Source organism: Myodes glareolus, chromosome 1 (genome assembly GCF_982192425.1).
Source record: "Myodes glareolus chromosome 1, mMyoGla1.1, whole genome shotgun sequence".
Classification (NCBI taxonomy): domain Eukaryota; kingdom Metazoa; phylum Chordata; class Mammalia; order Rodentia; family Cricetidae; genus Myodes; species Myodes glareolus.
The window spans coordinates 68,407,162-68,427,839 of NC_142026.1; positions in this window are offsets into that span (position 1 = coordinate 68,407,162).

Genomic DNA, 20,678 nt, shown 5'->3' on the forward strand with positions numbered 1-20,678 from the left:
TTGAGTTTCTCTCCATTCAATTTGATGTTAGCTGTTGGCTTGCTATATATTGCTTTCATTATATTTAGGTATGATCCTCATATGCCCAGTCTCTCCAACACCTTTATCATAAAGGGGTGTTGAATTTTGTCCAATCCTTTTTCAGCATCCAATGAAATGATCCTATGGTTTTTTTCTTTCAGTTTATTTATATGATGGATTACATCGATAGGTTTGTGTATGTTGAACCAACCCTGCATCTCTGGGATGAAGCCCACTTGATCAAAATGGATGATTTTTCTAATGTGTTCTTGAATTCAGTTTGCCAGTATTTTTTTGATAATTTTTGCGTCAATGTTCATGAGTGAGATTGACCTGTAATTCTCTTTCTTGGTTGTGTCTCTGTGTGGTTTTGTTATCAAGGTAACTGTAGCTTCATAAAAAAAGTTTGGCAATGACTCTTCTGTTTCTATATTGTGAAATACATTAAGGAGTGTAGGTATTAGCTCTTCCTGGAAGTTCTGGTAAAATTCTGCATTTAAACCATCTGGTCCTGGGCCTTTTTTGGTAGGGAGATTTTTGGTAACAGCTTCTAATTCTTCATGACTGACAGGTCTATTTAGATTGTTCACCTAGTCTTGGTTCAACTTTGGTACTTATCTAAAAAAATGTCCATTTCTTTTACATTTTCCAATTTTGTGGCATACAGCCTTTTGGAGTAAGAACTAATGATTCTCTGAATTTCCTCTGTGTCTGTGGTTATGTCCCCCTTTTCATTTCTGATCTTATTAATTTGCATGTTCTCTCTCTGCCGTTTGATTAGTTTGGAGAGGGGTTTGTCAATCTTGTTGATTTTCTCCAAGAATCATCTTTTTCTTTCATTGATTCTTTGGATTGTTTTCTTGCTAAGGACCGGCTCAGGGGAGCCACTCAGACCGTGAGGGAATCAGGGCGAAGGCACAGGAGAAATCAGGATACGGCGGAGGAATTGACAGACAGCCACTCTCAATGTATTTTGAAAATGCTGCTGTGTTTTACTTTTTCAGTGCGAGGTTTTTATATTATTACAAACAAAGAACTTGGCAAAGGCATACATCATCAGATCATAAAAAAAAAGCATAGAATAGTTTACAAAAAGAATCTTTGAAAATGCTTTGACTTGGGCACAAGGACACTCGCCCAATCTGTACCAGGCGGCTGGCTGGGCTAAGTGACCTTGCGCTCAGAATATCTTGGGGTGTGAGAGGAGAAGGCCACTATCTTCCTGGGAAAACTTTCTGCTAGGAAATTTAAAAGACATGATCTCCAACTTGTCTGAATCTAGTTTAGTTTCATACCATAAATCTCAACTTTCTTCCCTCCCCGACTCTCAGGGTCAGATGTTGCAATTAGCCTAGGTTTGTTCTGGCCATAATGAAGGCTGCAGAGGCCTCCTGCATGTAATTCTCAGGCAAACATCTAGTGTTGCTGCAGCTGTTTTCCTGCAGAAGGCTTCTAAGGTTTCTCCTGATAAGAGCAACTCCTTTTGCTCCACATCATTAAGGAATTATTTTAACGATGACTTCCCTATTTCCAGAACTGGCTATTTCTTTAAAGGCTTTAATGAATAGGGGCGCAAAACTCAAAAATGTCCTCAGCAGTCTTGTTTGTATCCGCAACTGCCTGGAATAGTCTGATCTGTTAGCAATATGCAAGGATCACAAAGAACACACAGACAAGGGAAAAGACAGACATATAGCACCAAGTACAGTCAGGTCGAGTCAGTACAAATGGCAACTCAGGTAGCATTACACCACAACTGGTTGCCAAAGGACAGCCCAGGACTCAACTCCGAGAAGCGTGGATCCTGATCCTTCCGGCAATATTTGCCCATCCAGTCAGCATTTCTGCTACACTGGCCAGACAGCCGTGGATGTAGCATTTTCTGTGTTTCTATTTTGTTGATTTCAGCCCTCAGTTTGATTATTTCCAGTCTTCTACTCCTCCTGGGTGAGTCTGCTTCTTTTTTTTTCTAGAGCTCTCAGGTGTGCTGTTAAGTTTCCAATTTGCGCTTTCTCCATTCTTTTTATTTGGGCACTTAGTGCTATGAACTTTCCTCTTAGCACTGCTTTCATAGTGTCCCATAGGTTTGAGTATGTTGTATCTTTATTTTCATTAAATTCAAGGAAGATTTTAATTTCTTTCTTTATTTCTTCCTTGACCCAGGGGTGATTTAGTAGTTGACTTTTCAACTTCCATGAGTTTGTTGGTTTCCTGTGGGTAGCATTATTGTTAAATTCTAACTTTAATCCATGGTGGTCTGACAAGACACAGGTGGTTACTAATATTTTTTTGTATCTGTGGAAGTTTGCTTTGTTACCGAGTATGTGGTCAATTTTCGAGAAGGTTCCATGAGCTGCAGAGAAGAAGGTATATTCTTTCCTATTTGGGTGGAATGTTCTATAGATGTCTGTTAAGTCCATTTGATTCAATACCTCCAATAATTTTCCTATTTCTCTGTTAGGTTTCTGTCTGATTGACCTGTCCATTGGTGAGAAAGATGTGTTGAAGTCTCCTACTATTAGTGTGTGTGGTTTGATGACTGCCTTGAGTTCTAGAAGAGTTTCTTTTACATATGTGGGTGCCTTTACATTAGGGGCATAGATATTCAGGATTGAGACTTCTTCCTGATGGATTGTTCCAGTTATGAGTATGAAATGTCCATCTCCATCTCTTATGATTGATTTTAGTTTGAAGTTGATTTTGTTAGATATTAGAATGGCCACACCTGCTTGTTTCTTAGGTCCAGGTAGAGTTTGTTTCTAATGGGACTTTTGCCATGTTTTTTTGCTACCACGATTTACTGGTACCTACATAGTCATATAGGCCTTGTGTAATACCTTAGGTTTCAATTTTCTTTTCCATATTTTATCACTAAGGAAGAATATGGCACTATTTGACAGGATTAATATAATTGAAATCAGAGGTTATCTGAACAAGTAGATATTGTGATGGGCAAAATTGACTCCATATTTAAGGGTATTAGGAAGTTACCTGAAAAGGTTTATTCATACTGTTGAATTTGATGTTCAGAAGCTATTCCAAACTTTGGATAAGTTAACAGGCAGAATGAACTTCCAGGAAGGCAATCTACACAATATCTAAGAAACATTCAAGGAGGTGATGTTATCTTTAAAGGGAAACATTAAAACCTTGGAATCATAGTTACAGAATGAGGACCAGAAAATTGATACCTTAGTGAAATCACTAGCAACACATGCAGGTCAGGTGATTCAGGCTTTACGAGAGACACTGATGCAAAGATTGGAAATGATTGAGGAAATAATTGAAACTGGTGAACAGGGACAGAAGGTACAAGGACAGGAAACAATGTGACCACTGACTGACAGAACTGGTTTACCCAGGGCTTTAGCATCCTACCCTGTAATTTCCTCTGACAAAGCATCAACTTCTAAAGGCTTGAAGGGAGCCAAAGAAGGTAGATGGACACCAATAGGAATGAATGATCTAAAAGAAATTAAGCAAGCCCTCATTACTTGTGTATTGCATATCATTAAGGAAATGATAAAAACTAGGGCTTCTAATGTCAGAGCTACAGCCAATGATTTCTCTCAGTTAGTGTCAGCAGAACTGGATGATGGACCTTCCTTGATGTTTGGAATTTATTTCAGAGAAGAATCCAAACATATGGAACAACAAGGAAGTGCAAAAGGTGTGAAGGATTCCCAAGATCAAATTCTTTTTTAAACAAATAAAAATATTTTATTTGTATTGTTTCAGTTATTAGAGTTTCTTATTTATTTATTTATCTATTTATTTATTTAAACATTTTTTCCATTCAAAAAATTTATACTTCCTCCCCTTCTCCCATTCCCCCTTTGCACCCCCATTCACCCTCCTCCCTCCCTCTCCCTCCTTAGAAGAGGGCAGGGACCCTGCCCTGTAGGAAGTCAAAGCCCCCCCCCACACACATCTAGTCCTAGGAAGCTTTGCATCCAAACAGACAAAGAGATTAGGGTCCCAAAAAGCCAGTACATGCAGTTGAAACAAGTCCCAGTGCCTTTATCAATGACTTCTCAATCATCCCCCATTTTCAGCCATATTCAGAGAGTCCAGTTTGATTGCATGCTCATTCAGTCCCAGTCCATCTGGATTTGGTGAGCTCCCATTAGGACAGGCACACTGTCTCAGTGGGTGGACAAACCCCTCACAGTCCAGACTTCCTTGCTCATCTTCTCCCTCCTTTTGCTCTTCAACTGAACCTTGGAGGCTCAGTTGCTCTGAAGAGGGACTTTATCTCTATCTCTATCCATCACTGGATGAAGATTCTATGGTGAAATTCAAAATAATAATCAGTGTGATAGTGGGGCAAGGCCAGTTCAAGCACCCTCTACTCTGCTGCCCTAGTACCTAGCTGGGGACATCCCCGTGGACACCTGGGATCTCCTCTAGAACCAAGTCTCTTACCAACCCTAAAAATGGCTCCCTTAATTAATATATCTTCTTCCCTGGTACGAGAGAATTATCTGTATTCTGTCAATCATATTTTAATAAAACGCTGATTGGCCAGGCAGGCAGTATAGGTGGGAAAGCCAGACAGGAAGTAGGGGTGGAGCAAAGAGACTGGGAGTCTTCTGGAAGCAGAAGCTCCCTCAGCCACTCCTGTGCAGATCACTGAAGAGGGAGCATGTAACCTGCCCTGCTGAGGAAGGTACGGAACCATGTGCTAACATAGATAAGGATAATGGGGTAACATAAGTTATAAGAGTTAACAAGAAGCCTGACCTAATGGGCCAACCAGTTTATAACCTTATGGAGTCCTGTGTGTGATTTTTTTGGGGGTTTGCTGGTTGTGGGATACTGGGCGGGACAGAAATCCCAACAAGCCGGCCCCTCATGTTACACTTCCCTGCTCCCATATTCACCTTTCCTCCATTTAAACCATCCCTTTCTACCAAGGGAGGCTAGCAGTGCAATGTGCAAGGCTCAGACGCACAAGCAGCTCTGCTATGTTGGGCTGGATGGGGTAAGCAGGCAGTACCTGTTTTTGACCTAGAAATGTCACAGCTTAGATTATTAAGTGCTTAGTGATTTAAAAATTCAGAACAAAAATGCTCCTGGATAGTAAAAAATTACAGATTCACAATAGGACAGATTCAGACATAAATGACCTCTAAATGGGTCACAGTGTTACATAGAGTTAAACATATGTAAGCTTGGGAGAGAGGAGAAAAAAATACAGAGAATAAAGTTAATGCCTTAAAAAAGGGTAAAGTTGTTAAAGAGACTGAATAAAGTAAAGTGATAGAGTGAAAATACGCCGCGAAAAAATCGAAAATTCACAGAGAGTCTGCATTATGTACATTGTGCTTTTTTAAAAAAATTTTTGACTGTGAAGGAGCTAAATACAGAGAGACATTTCATTGTGTGGGCTGCTAAGCTGATCCAACATATATGTTCTAAAGGTATCTTGACTTCAGAATTTGGATCTAAGAATATGATACTTTGGAGAAGAGATTCCTTTTTTGTTTTCACAGAGGATGAGACCCTGTGGATTCCTTCTATCCCAATATGGTATGATAGACCACACCCTCCTGAAAGGTTGCTGTGGACAACCTCAAAAATTACTTCATTCATCTGCCAACTGAGATGAACCTAGCACGCAGGTTATCATGAAAGACCTAATTAACAGCGCCCCTATACAGCAGGATGAAATTTGGAGAGAAATAACTATGTCCATATTTCCAAATATTGTTTATAAATGTTCTTTTATATTTAAAGGGGGATATAATATAGATATGAATAATTTGTTTTGATATGGATTTTAAGGTCAATTTTATTATATATGGATTTGTATTTCTGAACTTGATTAAGGTATTGAGATTGTGTAGTTATTTAAAAATGTAATGTATAATTAGAAAATATAGGTTGTTAATGGATAATCGTCAATGATAGTCAAGCTTATAGTTGTGTTAGTTGGATTTTTTGGATATATAGAGATATATTTCAGTTAGATAAGTATTCATATCTTTCAAAGACTACAGAATATGACATTTAATGTTTTAGTAACTTAGGGCTTTTCATGACGAGACACATCTGCTCCTGACAGCACCAATCTACTTCAAGAGGAAGATGGGCATCAAAGAGGTTCCTTATGGAGTAGGTTAGCCATTTGGGCAAGACACTGCTCTTGCCTGGACTGTTGCATAAACTGGACACAGAGAATCCAAAGAGAGAGGACTGCTGAACTTGCCTAAAGGTGAGATGATCCTTCGGGGTTCCTGATTCATGAAAGATTATGTGAGACATTCTGCAGGACACAGCAGATAGTGACTGAACTGTCTTTGAAATTTTCTGCTTCATGGAAATGTCTGCTAGAAACTATGGGCCTGAAGGCTGAAGATGGCTGTCCCAACAGTACAGTGGATCTTTTGGTTACTATCTAGGCAGCGAAATGTTTCTGTCATTTCTAGCATTTTGGAAGTTGCTAACTTCTTGTTTACTTAGGTGATATTATATCCTTCTGGAGTCTTTGACAGAGTTGAAGAATAGATAGTTATAGTTTTCCTTAGTTATGGTAAAGGATAAAGTAGATATAAATATTGTAACTGTAATTCTTGCTTGATAACTGTTTTGTTATATGTAATTTTACTATGTTAAAATGAAAGCCTTTTTTTGTTTAAACAGAAAAAGGGGACATGATGGAGGAGGATCATCTATCTATGTGTTACTTTTATTGGTTAATAAAAAAACTGCCTTGGCCTTTAGTAGGACAGTAGCTTAGATAGTCGGAGTAGGCAGAACAGAATGCTGGGAGAAAGAAGCAGAGTCAGGCAGAGGCAGAGAGATGCCCACCATGAAGCTGCCAGGTCAGACATGCTGAATCTTTCCCAGTAAGCCACAACCTCATGGTGACATACAGATTATTAGAAATGGGTTGAAGTCAAGATGTGAGATTAGCCAATAAGGAGCTGGAGACAATGGGCTAAGCAGTGGTTAAAAGAATACAGTTTCTATGTAATTATTTCAGGTAAAGCTAGCTGGGAGTCGGGAGCCGGGTGGCGGGGATGCAGCTCGCCACTCCTTCATATAACAAAGCTCTTCCCAGTTTTCCCTTCTCCCTTCTCTCTCCCCCTCTCCCCTTCCCCCAAACCCACCACCATTCCTACCCCCACCCCCATGCTCCCAACTTTTGCCCAGCAATCTTGTTTGCTTCCAATTTCCAGGAGGATCCAGCAATTCCTTTAATGACTTTTTACAAAGATTAATTAAGGCTCTGCAAATAGAAGTAACAGATCCAGAAGCTAGAGGAAAAATTCTTGAATCTCTGACTTTTGAAAATGCAAACTTAGAATGCAAAAAGATAATTGGGCCTTTAGGGTCTAGCTCAGTACCTATGGATGAATGATTCAGCATAAGATGAATGTAGAGGTATTAGAATATAATGATGAATCTTCGGTGGACAAGCAATTTTCAAAGCAACGAGGAGACATCAAACTGCCAAATGTTTTAATTGTGGTAAAGTAGGACATCTGAGAAGTGATTGAAAGCAAGGAATTTCTAGGAATAGTATCTCATCTGGGAATGGCAAGAATAGAAAACCTCAGACATCAGGTATATGTAGAAGGTGTGGTAAAGGACGACTTTGGACCAATGAATGCAGATCAACAACAGACAAGACAAGGCAACCCGATATCATTGGGAAACTCCTTGAGAGGCCTCTTGCAGGCCCCCAAGCCAAAGTGGCCCAGTCATTCCCAGTAATTATGGAGGAAATGTCACACCAGAAAAATTAAAAATCCAGAACCTTCTGCGCAATACCATAATGTTCTTCATGATGGCTCAAATTTGGAAGATAAGTCAAAAATTCAAATAGGAAATAGAAGCATATATTCTGGAAAACTTCTGTAAATAATCAGAGACCAAAGTTGAGAGTACATATAAATGAAATTGTGATTGTGGGCTTGATTGACACAGATGCAGATGCATCATCAGCCCAGAATTGTAGCATCCAAATTGGCCTCTTCAAGAGGCAGATGTTCCATTATTAGGAATTGGAACCATATCTTGAGTTAAACAAAGCTCAAGATGGGGTTGACTGTATTGGGCCAGAAGGTGAAAGAGGGAAGCCAAGGCCATACGTAGCTGATATTGCAATAAATTTATGGGGTTGTGACCTAAAAAAGCAATGGAATACCCATCATAACATTTCTGCAGTCCCAGGAACTCATAATTCTGAGAAGTATGTATAAAGATACTATGAACAAAGTTTCATTCAGGCTGTACAAGAATGTAAAGCAACTAACAAACTTTTAGAGGTACCAACAGCCCTGTTCTTAAAATGGTTAACTGAGAAGCCAATATGGGTTAAATAATGGCATCTAGCTGAAGATAAATTGAAAGCTTTATAATGGTTGGAACAGGAGCAATTAGATGCTCACCATATTGAGGAATCAACTAGCCCTTGAAATTCTCTTGTGTTTGTTGTAAAGAAGAAATCTGGAAAATGGAGAATGGTGACAGATTTAAGTACAGTCAACAAAGTAATTCAACCTATGGGCCCTCTACAGTCTGGAATTCCTCTACCATCCCTATTACTGAAAGGATGGCCTCTTATAGTTATTGATTTGAAAGACTGTTTCTTCACTATACCTCTATAATAAAGAATAGAGAAAAATTTGCCTTCACAGTTTCTACTTATAATATTTCTCAGCCTACTAGGAGATACCAGTGAACTATCTTTCTATTGTAAATGCTCAATAGTCCCACCCTGTGTCAATACTTTGTAAGTCACCCATTGGACATAATATGTAGGCAATTTCCTAAGTCTATAATTTACCATTACATGGATGACAGTTTGCTATTGGATTCAAACATAGATACTTTAGAAAGAATGTTTAAAGAAGTAAAGATAGTTTTACCTAAATGGGGTTTGCAGATTGCTCCTGAAAAAAAGCAGAGAGGAGATTCTATCAATTACCTAGGTTGTAAATAGGTTTACAGAAAATTAGAACTTGAAAGGCAAAAATTAGCAGAGACAAGTTAGAGACTCTTAATGACTTTCAAAGATTGTTAGAAGACATTTCCAGTCTATGACTGACTGTTGGTATAACACCTTATCTAATTTAAAAAAATCTTAGATGGCAATAAAGATTTGAATAGTACCAGAGAATCAACAGCTAAAGCAGAAAAGAAACTGACAGTGGTTGAGGAAAAATTACAGGAGACACATGTGGTTAGGGTAAATCCAAATATTAATTCTATTCTAGTCATATTGCTTTCCAAAATTTCTCCTACAGGAATGCTAAAGCAGAGGGAAGATATTATTTTAGAATAAATCTTTTTACCACATTAACCAAGTAAAAAAATTAAAAACTTATGTGGAAAATGTCTCTGAATTAATTATAAAAGGTAAATTGAAACTTGTCTAACTAGGTCTATATACCTATAGATCCAGCAGAAATTATAGTGCCTTTTACTACTTGTGAAATAAAACATTTATGGGAAGATGATGAAACATGGTAAAGAGCTTGTGCTATTTTTTGGGAGAAATTAATAACAACTCCCCCAAAAGCGATAGACTTAACCTTATACAGAGAATTTCTTGGAGTGTTCCTCAAATTGTACATGGTACTCCAATAACTAGAGCCCATACATAAATCAGGGAAGTCAGGTTACAAATCAAAGAATTGAGTAAGGTGGAACAAAGCCCTTAAATTCTGTCCAGAAGGCAAAATTATATGCTATTCTCATGTTGCTAAGGGAATTTTAAAGAACCTCTTAATATAGTTACTGATTCACAATATGCAGAAAGAGTTATCTTGCATATTGAAACTGCTGAATTTATACCAGATGATATGAAATTGACTTCCTTGTTTATCCAGGTATAAGACATAATCAGGTATAGGCTTTGTCCTATGTAGCTAACACACATCCAATCCCATATGTGTCTGCCAGGTCCTCTTGCCTAAGTTAATGCAGAAATTGATTGATTATTGATTGGAAACTTGTTGCAGGCCTCAGAATTTCATAAAAACATTATGTCAATAGCAAAGGATTAGAGAAAGAGTTTCCGATTACATGGAAAGAAGCTAAGGAGATTATAAAGAAATGCCCTACTTGCTCTTTATATAACCAAACACACTATCTGCAGGGACCAACCCAAATGTTACTCAAAGAAATAAAATCTGACAGATGGATATGTGCCACTTTGCAGAATTTGGTAAATTATGATATGTACATCACACCATTGACACTTATTCAGTCTTTCAGTGGGCAACTGGTTTAAGCTCAGAAAAATATGATTCAGCAATCAAATATATATTAATAGTTATGGTCATCATGGGTACACCTGCATAAATAAAGACAGATAATAGGCCAGCTTATGTCTCTAGGAAAATGAAACTATTTTGCTTATTATAATATTTAGCATGTGACAGGTTAACCACACAATCCTAAAGGTCAAGCCATTATAGAAAGATCAATGTTAAGTAAACAGAAAGGGGTGGAAAATGCCCCTAAAAATAGATTATACAATGCTTTATTAACCTTGAATTTTCTTAATGCTAATAAGAAAGGGACAATAGCTGCAGAAAGACATTAGATAATGGAAAAGTCTTATGAATTAAATCAACCGGTTTATTTCAAGGATGTGCTGACCTCGCAATGAATGTCAGGAGTTGTGCTATGTTGGAGGAGGGGTTTTGCTCTTGTTTTCTGAGGGAAGAGAAACTATGGATACCATAAAAATTAACAAAGATTTGGTTTGAAAAGGAGAAACCTCTTAGAAAGAAGGAATGACAGATCATTCACAATGACGATAATCATACAGGTGAGAAGAAAAGCATATAGGATGGGGCCAGGTTCTGTTCTTGTCTTTGCAGGAAAACATTCATCTTCAAAAAATTCAAGGAACCCTGGATGTTTGAATACTGACAGTTGGAAAAATAACTGCCTAATAAGGATCATCAAAAAAAACCGAATAGGTTCTGTAGGTATAGATTTCAAAAACATACATACATACATTATATATAAAATGTATATTTATATATATTTATATATCATGTGTATTTAAATTTTCAAATATAAAGATCTGGTTTTGGAGTTGGACACTGGCTTGGTACCTCTCTAATTCCAAGCCTGTTGTTAAAAGAAAAACCCAGAGTTTCTGTCTCATGTCAGGAGCCATGATATAGGGCAGAAAGAAAAAAGAATTTAGAAAATATCTTTACTTTTCTTCACATCTATTTTTGTCTTTCTCATCCTTTTTATTGAATATATATGTCTGTATATTTCTATATAAATAATGCTTAAGTTTTCCACAATGAACAATGAATTTTCTTGCAGTAATCTTTGCAGTTTCCAAGAAGAATCTGGGGCCCAACAACAACAACTCCACCTGGTTGATATGGTGTCATGATACTGATAGCGCTAATACAAGACCTGTCTGGGAATCAGTTGTACAAGGTGGTTCCAACATGGTTAGTTGAAATAGTGACTAGTGAGCCAATGACGGGTAAGGTTTTTGGAGGGCTACCCCAACCTAAGACAGGAAATGTGTTTTGACCTGGATGCTTTCCCATGATGGGTAAAGGGTATCGCCTGATGTCCAGTGCCACCCAAGATAGGCCTAGTCATATAATATATATATAAAAGGGGGACCTGTAGGACCCCGTCTACCCTTGCTCCTGGGGTGCATCTTGAGGACAGTTTCTGGTCATCTAGCTAAAACATCCTGTTTGTTCCTGTGCTCCCTCTGCCCTAGCCTGGTGATTAGCTGTAGGGCATTGTTTCATCTTTGGTATGGTAATTTCCCACCTGCCTGGGAGGAAATCCTTATGCAACAGCCAGGTATAATAGATTTTCTCCTAGACTGAATAAGCAGCATTTGGCTGATCTCCTTTTGAATGACCCAGGTCTCTTGTGTGTTTCTTTCAATCTCCAGGCCTTTGTCCGAACTCAAAATCGGTATAGAGGCGTGCAAACTACTGAGGGGGTAACACAGACTTGGGTGTTACATCATCCAAAGCTCTATAACAGAACACCTCTTGAACCTTCCTTTCTGCCTGGCTTGCTCCCATCTTCAGTGGATTCCATAGATTTTCCAATCCTAAACTCTGTTCTCAAGCTTATGAGTTATCCCAGCCCCCGACTTTAAGAATTACTCTATCGGAAACCACTGGACACCTTGTGCTTCTCCATCTATTCCTCCATGTTCAATCCTCAATCCTATCCCCAGCTCTGCATCAGAACACCTGAGGCATTTCCTCCCACAAACCTCATCCCCTTTGAATGCCACATATCCTCACCTCCTAACATTGCACCAATGATTTGTTACTTTGTACTAACCCACTAATTTGGGAGGCACTTGCTGTGAACCCACAAACCATACTGGGCAGGGAATCACAAAGCCTATTTGCAGATCTTTATCTCTCCCTTTGCTCCTCAAAATAGAGTTCACCAATCTTACTCTCTCTCATCAGAAAAACATATGCTTCATCTTTCCTTTTACTCCTTCATCCATTTGCAGTGGGTCATGCAAATCATCCCTTCCAAAATTTATTTCCACCACTCTTTGTCTTTTAACCAGCTCCAAACTCCATCAGGTGTTCCCTGGGAACCTAAAGGCCACTCTGAACAGGGAAGCAAGTAGCTAAACTGCAGATCTTTACTTCTCCTTCAGTTTCTCCAAATAAATTCCCAAGTTTCACCCACAGCTCTTTAGCAAGCCTTCTGTTGTAACATTCCCTCACTGCTCCTGTACCCAGGAGAGTATCCAAGTACATCCTGGTGGAACACAGTGCTTTCCTTCCTCTTGAGAGGCTTACCACTGATGTCAGACTTCCACATTACTAAGTTTCTGGTTCTAATGGTTACATTTTACCTAGAATCCCCAGTGACTATAACTATAAGAGCCTAAAAAGATTTTCCTACTGGCAACCCATGGACACAACATTTTTCTATGAATCAGAGAGGAAATAGAAACAAAGGAACAAAAAAATTACTCAAAAAATACAAGAGTAGAAGTAAGCACCTATAACTGCTATCTTCCCAATCCCAGATGCCCAGATGCTGGTATAAAAGCACAATAATACAGCAAGGACAATATGTCTGTTCTAGTGCACAGAAATTCTCTTGCACAAGACCTAGAATAACCCAACATAGTTAAAGCCAAAGGAAAAATCCTTAAAACAGCCTTTATAAACATGGTAGTTTGTTAAAGAGGACATGAATACATCCCTTAAAGAAATCTTTGAAAGGAGAAACAGTGATAGGAAAGGAACAAAACTGCTCAAAAACCTGAAAATGAAAATAGAATCAATAAAGACATCAAAACTAAAAGAGATCTACAGAAATATATTTCAGGAATTGAAATGGGATGCTATCTTTACCATTGAAACACAAGAAATAGAACTGAGACTCTCAAACATGAAAGACATTGTAGATGAAAAGAATATAAAAGTCAAAGAAATTTTAAATCTAAAATTCTCCTGACACAAAACACCCAAGACATCTGGGTCACCATGAAAGAATCAAAACTAAGAATAATAGGAATAGAGGAAAAAGAAGAAACCCAAATCAAAGCACAGGAAAGATTTTCAACAAAATCATAGAAAACTAAGAAAATGCCAATAAAACTACAAAAATCATACAGGACACCAAGCAGTCTGGATCAAAAAAGTATGTTTCCTTGGCATATAATATTCAAAATACTAAACATAAAAGAGAAATAATATTCAAAGCTTAAAGGTAAAAAGACCAAGTAATACTTAAAGGCAGATGTATTATAATTATACCTAATTTGTCAATGGAGGTTTTTTTCAGGTTTATTATTATTATTATTAAAAATTTTTACCTCCTCCCCTCCTCCCATTTCCCTCTCTTTCCCCTCCCCCTCCTTCCATTCCCGCTCTCCCTCCCTCTCCAGTCCAAAGAGCAGTCAGGGTTCCCTACCCTGTGGGAAGTCCAAGTTCCTCTCCCCCATCCAGTTCTAGGAAGGTGAACATCCAAACAGACTAGGTTCTCACAAAGCCAGTACATGCAATAGAAGCAAAACCCAGTGCCATTGTCCTTGGCTTCTCAGTCAGCCCTCCTTGTCAGCCACATTCAGAGAGTCCGGTTTGATCACATACTCCATCAGTCCCAGTCCAGCTGGCCTTGGTGAGTTCCCATTAGATCAGCCCCACCATCACAGTGGGTGGGGCACCCCTCGCGGTCCTGACTTCCTTGCTCATGTTCTCTCTCATTCTGCTCCTCATAAGGACCTTGGGAGCTCAGTAGTTATCCTCCTGGATATTGGAAGTAGACAAGATTGCTAGTCAAAAATTGAGAGCCTTGGGGGTGGGGGTGGGGTGGGGTAAGGGGAGATGGGTAGAGAGAAGTGAGAAGGAGAGGATGGGGAGAGTTTGGGGGAATGGGATGGTTGGGATGCAGGAAGAGTGGATATAAAAGCAGGGAAGTATAGATCTTAATTAAGGGGCCATTTTAGGGTTGGTAAAAGACTGAACTCTAGATGGGTTCCCAGGTGTCCAAGGAGATGTCCCCAGGTTGTTCCTTGAGCAGCTGAGGAGAGGGTGCCTGAACTGGCCCTATCCTATAGCCACACTGATGAATATCTTGCATATCACCATGGAATCCTCATCTGGTGATGGATGGAGATAGAGACAGAGACTCAATGGAGATTTTTAAAGGAAGATAGATCCCCATATGGTTCCCTTCTCTCTCTTGCTCTGTTTCTGCTACCCCTTGTCTTTAGACTACTATCATACCAGAAAATCAGGAGTACAGATTTGGAAGTTTCAAGGGTACATCCAAGAAAAAGATTTTCCTTTAAATTCCTTAACTTTACCTCCTTTCTCTAATCTGTATCTGTCCCATATGCTTTCCAATCACTTAAAAACTGTAAATTGAGCCAAGTGGTTGTGGCACATACGTTGAATCCCAGCACTTGGAAGGCAGAGACAGGCAGATCTTAGTGAGTTCAAAGTCTTTCTGGTGTACAAGTGATAGTTTCAGGGCAGGCACCAAAGATACACAGAGTAACACTGTCTCAAAAACCAAACCAAACCAAACCAAACCAAAAAGACTGCAGACTGCTCCAAATTCAAGTCAGCTAGACTGAGTCTTGTTGGAAACCAGTGTGAGCTTGATGCTTCTGATGAAATCTGAGACCGTCTTGAGCCTCCAATGTGAACCAGAAATTTCAAGATGCTCTAAATCTCTTTGAACTTTGCTAGCCCCAGGTAGTACCTCAGAATCTGAAAAGAAAACAAATGAGATGTCACTCAGCCTGCCAATTATTGATGGGCACTCTAACCCTCCCAGGTCCTGACAACAATGTATGAATTTCAGGTAAGAAGCAGTTATAGAATATATTGCTTAGGCCCTTATCAACAACAAAATAGCTGGTCTGTCAGGCCAAATACTCAGTAAAAATGGCTAATTAAGGTGCCTATTAGCATACCAAGGTGCACACTGACCTCCAAGCTCTCAGGGTAAATTCCTGTTATATAGTCCACACAGGTATGAAGAATCTTGACTACTTCCAGCTCTTCTCACACCAGACCTTACACTAAACTCCTGAAGATCATAACCTTTCCTTCCCCAGCTTTCGATATCTATATAATCCTGCCATTTTGATCATTCACTCTCTTGGCTTCCTTTGTCTTCTGGGTTACTCTTTCTCTTTTGGAGGCCTCTCTGTTGGTGTTCCTTTCTTGCTCCCTAAATTATGTACAGCCTGTCCAATTTATTTATGTTCAGCCTACTACTTTCTCTCATTTCTCTAGACTCTCCCAGGTGCCTTTGACTGTATAATCCATTATATCTATCAGAAAAAAAATCTCCTTATCTATGAAAATTGGAAAAACAATATTTCATTCTTTCTCCAGTCTGTACATTCTGATTTACATATAAGTATCTCTATGGCATGCAAGTTCAGAGGGTCTGTGTGGAAAGAGAAAATAACGACAGGAAGAAAAGGATATGATTGAGCAGCAGAGGAGCAATACTGAGTAAATTACAATGATTTACTTGTGATGTGGGATACTTCTTTGTATGGTGTGAATGTATTTTGTTATCACTGGTTAGTAAAGAATCTTCTTTGGGCCTATGGCAGAGCAGAAAAGAGCAAGGAGGGAATTCTAAGCAGAGATAGAGGAAAAAAGAAGGCAGAGTCAGGGTCATACCATGTAGCCACTGAAAGAGAAGGACACCTGCCACTGGAACCTTACAGGTAAACCATGAACCTGTGGTAAAATATAATATAATAGAAAAGGGTTAATTTAAAATATAAGAATTAGTTAATAAGAAGCCCGAACTAATAGGCTAAGCAGTGTTTTAATTAATATATTTTTTGTGATTATTTTTCGTCTGAGTAGCTGGGAAATGAACAGTCTCCACCTACAAAATGGTGCCAATGTGAAGCAACTGCATTCACATAAAACCTGAGAGAATTTGGAAAGAAATTCTTGACACAAAAGAACAGAGTTTATTGCAGCTTCTTGGTAGCCACATTTTTTTTGGATGGACTCTTATTTGCTGACAATGAGCAGAATTGCCACAGCTCCTTTTAAGAGGTCTTCCTGACTCAGCACTGGAAGCAAACTGTGCGATTTCTTTAGGGGAGGGCTTCCCGGTTCGTGCTAGTTGCATGAACAACTCTGGCTCTTTCATGAGGCCAGTCACTTAAATGGGGACGGTAAGGTGTGTGTTACAAATTGCTTAATGGCGACAGAGACCTGCTAAAACCCTGGAGCTGGGGCAGTGTTCATGGCTCTCAGAAGCAGTGAACATGCCTCCATCATGTTGTACTGGGCAGAGTCAACAGGCAGGACCATAGAGATGTCCTAGCCATGCCCATGTAGCATTTAGAAAAGTGTTCCTGGTCATAAAATAACTAGAGTTTTGTAGACAATAAAGACAGATTCAGATAAAAAAGACCTCTGAATAGGTCACAGTGTTGGATAAATAAACATAGGATTTGGAAAGAGAGGAAAAGGAGTATAGACAGTTATAAAAAGTACAGATAGTCATAGATTAAAGCAGTAAAGATAATAAAGTAAATATTAAAGTTGTAAAAAGTAATAGAGTAAGAAAAATAAGTCACATAAAATGGACTATGAACAGAGTCTGGATTATGCATATTATTGTGTTTTCTTTGAATATTTTGATTGAATGAGCTAAGTACAGAGAGACATTTCATTGTGCAGGCTGCTAAGTTAAACCAACATATATATTTTAAAGACATCTTGACTTCAAAATTTGAGTCTAAGGATATGTTGCTTTTTAAAGGATAGTCTACTTTTGTTTCTACAAAGGGTAAGAACCAGGAAATTCCTTCTAGACTAATGTGGTTTAAAGAACCAAGAACCCATGAAAGGTCTCTATGAACCCACAAAAATACTTTGTCCTATAAAAAACAGGAAACAGTTTGGAGAGACCTACACCCAAATTTCCAAATATTGTTTATAAATATTTGTTTTCATTTAAAGGGGGATATAATATAGAGATGAATGATCTTGTATGTTCTTTGTCTATTGATATAAATTTAAGGTCAATTTTGTTATATGTATTTCTTCTCTTGTTTAAGGTATTGCATTTATGCAGCTCATCTAAAACATAATGTATAGTTAAAAATACAGATTAATAGATAGTCATTTATAATAGTCAAACTTTTAGACATGTTTTCTAGATTACTGTGATATATTTCAAATGGATAGGTGTTCTTTAAATTTTTCGAAGATATACAGAATGCAGCATTTAAATGTTTTAAGAATTTAGACTTTTCTCAACAGTGGCACATGTCTGCTCCTGACAGCACCAATGTACTTCAAGAGGATGATGGGCATCAAAGAAGCTACTGATGGAGTTTGCTAGACATTTGGGCAAAAATCTGCTCTTGCCTGGACTGCTTGATGGTATGCTATATAAACTGGACATGCATGATTCCCAGAAAGAAATGACAGATGAAGTTGCCTAAAGAAGGTGAGACAGTCCTTCAGGCTTCTGCTTCATGAAAGAGTCTGCTAGACATCCTACAGAACACAGAAGAAAATGACTGACAAACTGCCAATATAGGTAGAGCTGTCTTTGAAATTTTCTACTTCATGGAAAAGTCTGCCAGATATTATTGACCTGTAGGCTAAAGATGGATGTTTCAATGCTACAGAAGAACTTTGTGTGATTATCCAGGCAGCAAGATGTCTCTGTCAATTCCAGAGTTTCAGAAGTTGCTTGCAAAGCACTTCCTGTTTACTTAGGTAATTTAATATTTTCTGTAGTCTTTGATGGAGTTAAAGAAAGATAGTTATAATTATAAAAGATAGATTTAATATTGAACTTTAGGCTCACAAAGATAAAATAGATGATAATGTATTTTCCTTAATTTGAAAAATGTAAATGGACTAAATATTGTAACTGTAATTCTTGCCTGATAACTGTCTTGTTATATGTAATTTTACTATGTTAAAGTTAAAACCTTTTTTTTATTTAGACAGCAAAGGAAAGGTGATATGGAATTTCTCTCTGTAAGCAGTGCATGTGTTTTGTTACCATTGGTTAATAAAGAAAATTCCTTGGGCCTATAGTAGGGCAGAATAGACCAAGGAAGAAATTCCAAGCAGAGATAGAGAAGAAAAAAGGGGGAATCAGGCCACATAGCCACCAAAGGAGAAAGACACCCACCTGCTGGAATCTTGGTGGTAAAGCACAAGCCTCATGCTAAAATATAAAATAATAGAAATGGGTTATATTAAGATATGAGTTAGCTAATAAGAATCTTGAGATAATAGACCAAGAAGTATTTTAACTAATATAGTTTCGGTATGATTATTTCAGGTCTAGGTGACCAGAAACAAACAAGCAGTATCTGCCTACATACATGTATATATCAAAGTTTCATGATGAAACCCATTATTCTATACACCCACTGATGTAGGAAGTCCTTCTGTATATGTGTTTCTTTAATTGATTAATGAATAAAAAATCTGCATTGGCCTGTGATAGGGCAGAGTAGAGCTATGTGGGGAAAACTAAACTGAATGCTAGGAGAAAGACAGTGGAGTCAAGACGTGTCATGGAGCCACCAGAGTAGAAAGACACAAGTAGCCACCTGTAACCTTGCCAGTAGGCCACAAACCTCGTGGTAAAATATAAAATAAAAGAAGTGGCTTAATTTAAGAGATAAGAGTGAGCTAGAAATATGCATAATCTAACAGACCAAGCAGTGTTGTAATTAATAGTTTCTCTGTGATTATTTTAGTTCTGGCAGCTGGAAACAAATAAGCAGCCTCCCTCTACAGGTTGGTGCTCCAATGTATGCTAGCTAAAGCCACATAAAACCTGAGGGTGCTTGAAAAGGAATTCTAGACACTAAAAAAACGAAGTTAAGCCTCATTTTTTTTTTGATGGGCTCTGCTTACTGTCCATATGCTCCAGCTCCTTTAAGAGAGGTCTTCCTGATTGAGTGGTAGCAAACAAACAAACAAAGAAACAAACAAAACAAAACAAAAACAACAGCAAAAAAACCCATGTGGTTTCAAAATAACAGTTTCCTGGTTCGTCAGTACAAATGGCTCTGACTCTTTCCGGAGGTCCACCTATGAAGCATTTCAATGATGTCTGTGAGCAGCATGTTACAAATTGCTTAATTGTTCAACATAGACCCACTGCATACCTGGAACTGGGGCAGTGTGAATGGCTCACAGGCTTGCAGAGGTGGTGAACATGCCTCTGCCATGATGGATTGGGCAAAGCCAAAGCCAAAGCCTTAGTCTGAGTAATGTCACTTAGCATTTTAAGAATCTCTTCTGGATAGAAAAGGATTTCAAATACACAATAGGACAAATTCAGACACAAAAGACATCTAAATAAGACACAGTGTGTTTAAAAAATGTACATAGCTCAGGAGAGATTAAAAAGAGCAAAGAGACAATAAATATAATATAAAAGAGAACAGAGAGTCATAGATTAAAAGAGTAACGATAATAAAATAAATATTGAACTTGTAGAAAAAGTAATAAAGAAAGAAAAATAGACACATAAAGATGGAATATACACAGTGAGTTTGGATTATGTATATTATTGTGTTTTCTTTAAATTTTTTAACTGTGAAGGAGCTAAGTACAGAGAGACATTTTATTATATGTCTTGACTGCTATGCTAAATCAATGTATATGTATTAGAGGTATCTTAATTTCAAAATTTGGGTCTAAGGATATGTTTCTTTGTAAAAGAGGATCTTCTTTTGTGTCCACAGAGGATGAGAACCTGTGGAATCCTTCCAGACTAAGGTGGCTTGATGGATCAAGAGCCCCTGGACTAGTGTGGTTTGATGCATCAAGAGCCCCCCAAAAAGTTGCTGTGAACAACCCCCAAAATTACTTTGCCCAACAAAAAGCAAAAGGCAGTTTGAAGAGAACTAGACTCAAATTTTGAAATATTATTTATAAATGCTATAGAGATTTGCATTGGTATGGATCTTGGTCTATTGATACAAATTTAAGGTCACTTTTGTTATATGTGTATTTCGGCTCTTGACTAAAGTGTTGTGTTTGTGCATCTCATTTAAAAATGGAACATATGGGTTAATTGAGATTCATTTAAAATAGTCAACCTTGCAATCATATTAGTTAGGTTTTCTAGATGTACAAAGATGTATTCCAGATGGTAGTCTTCAGGCATTCTTTAGATCTTTCGGA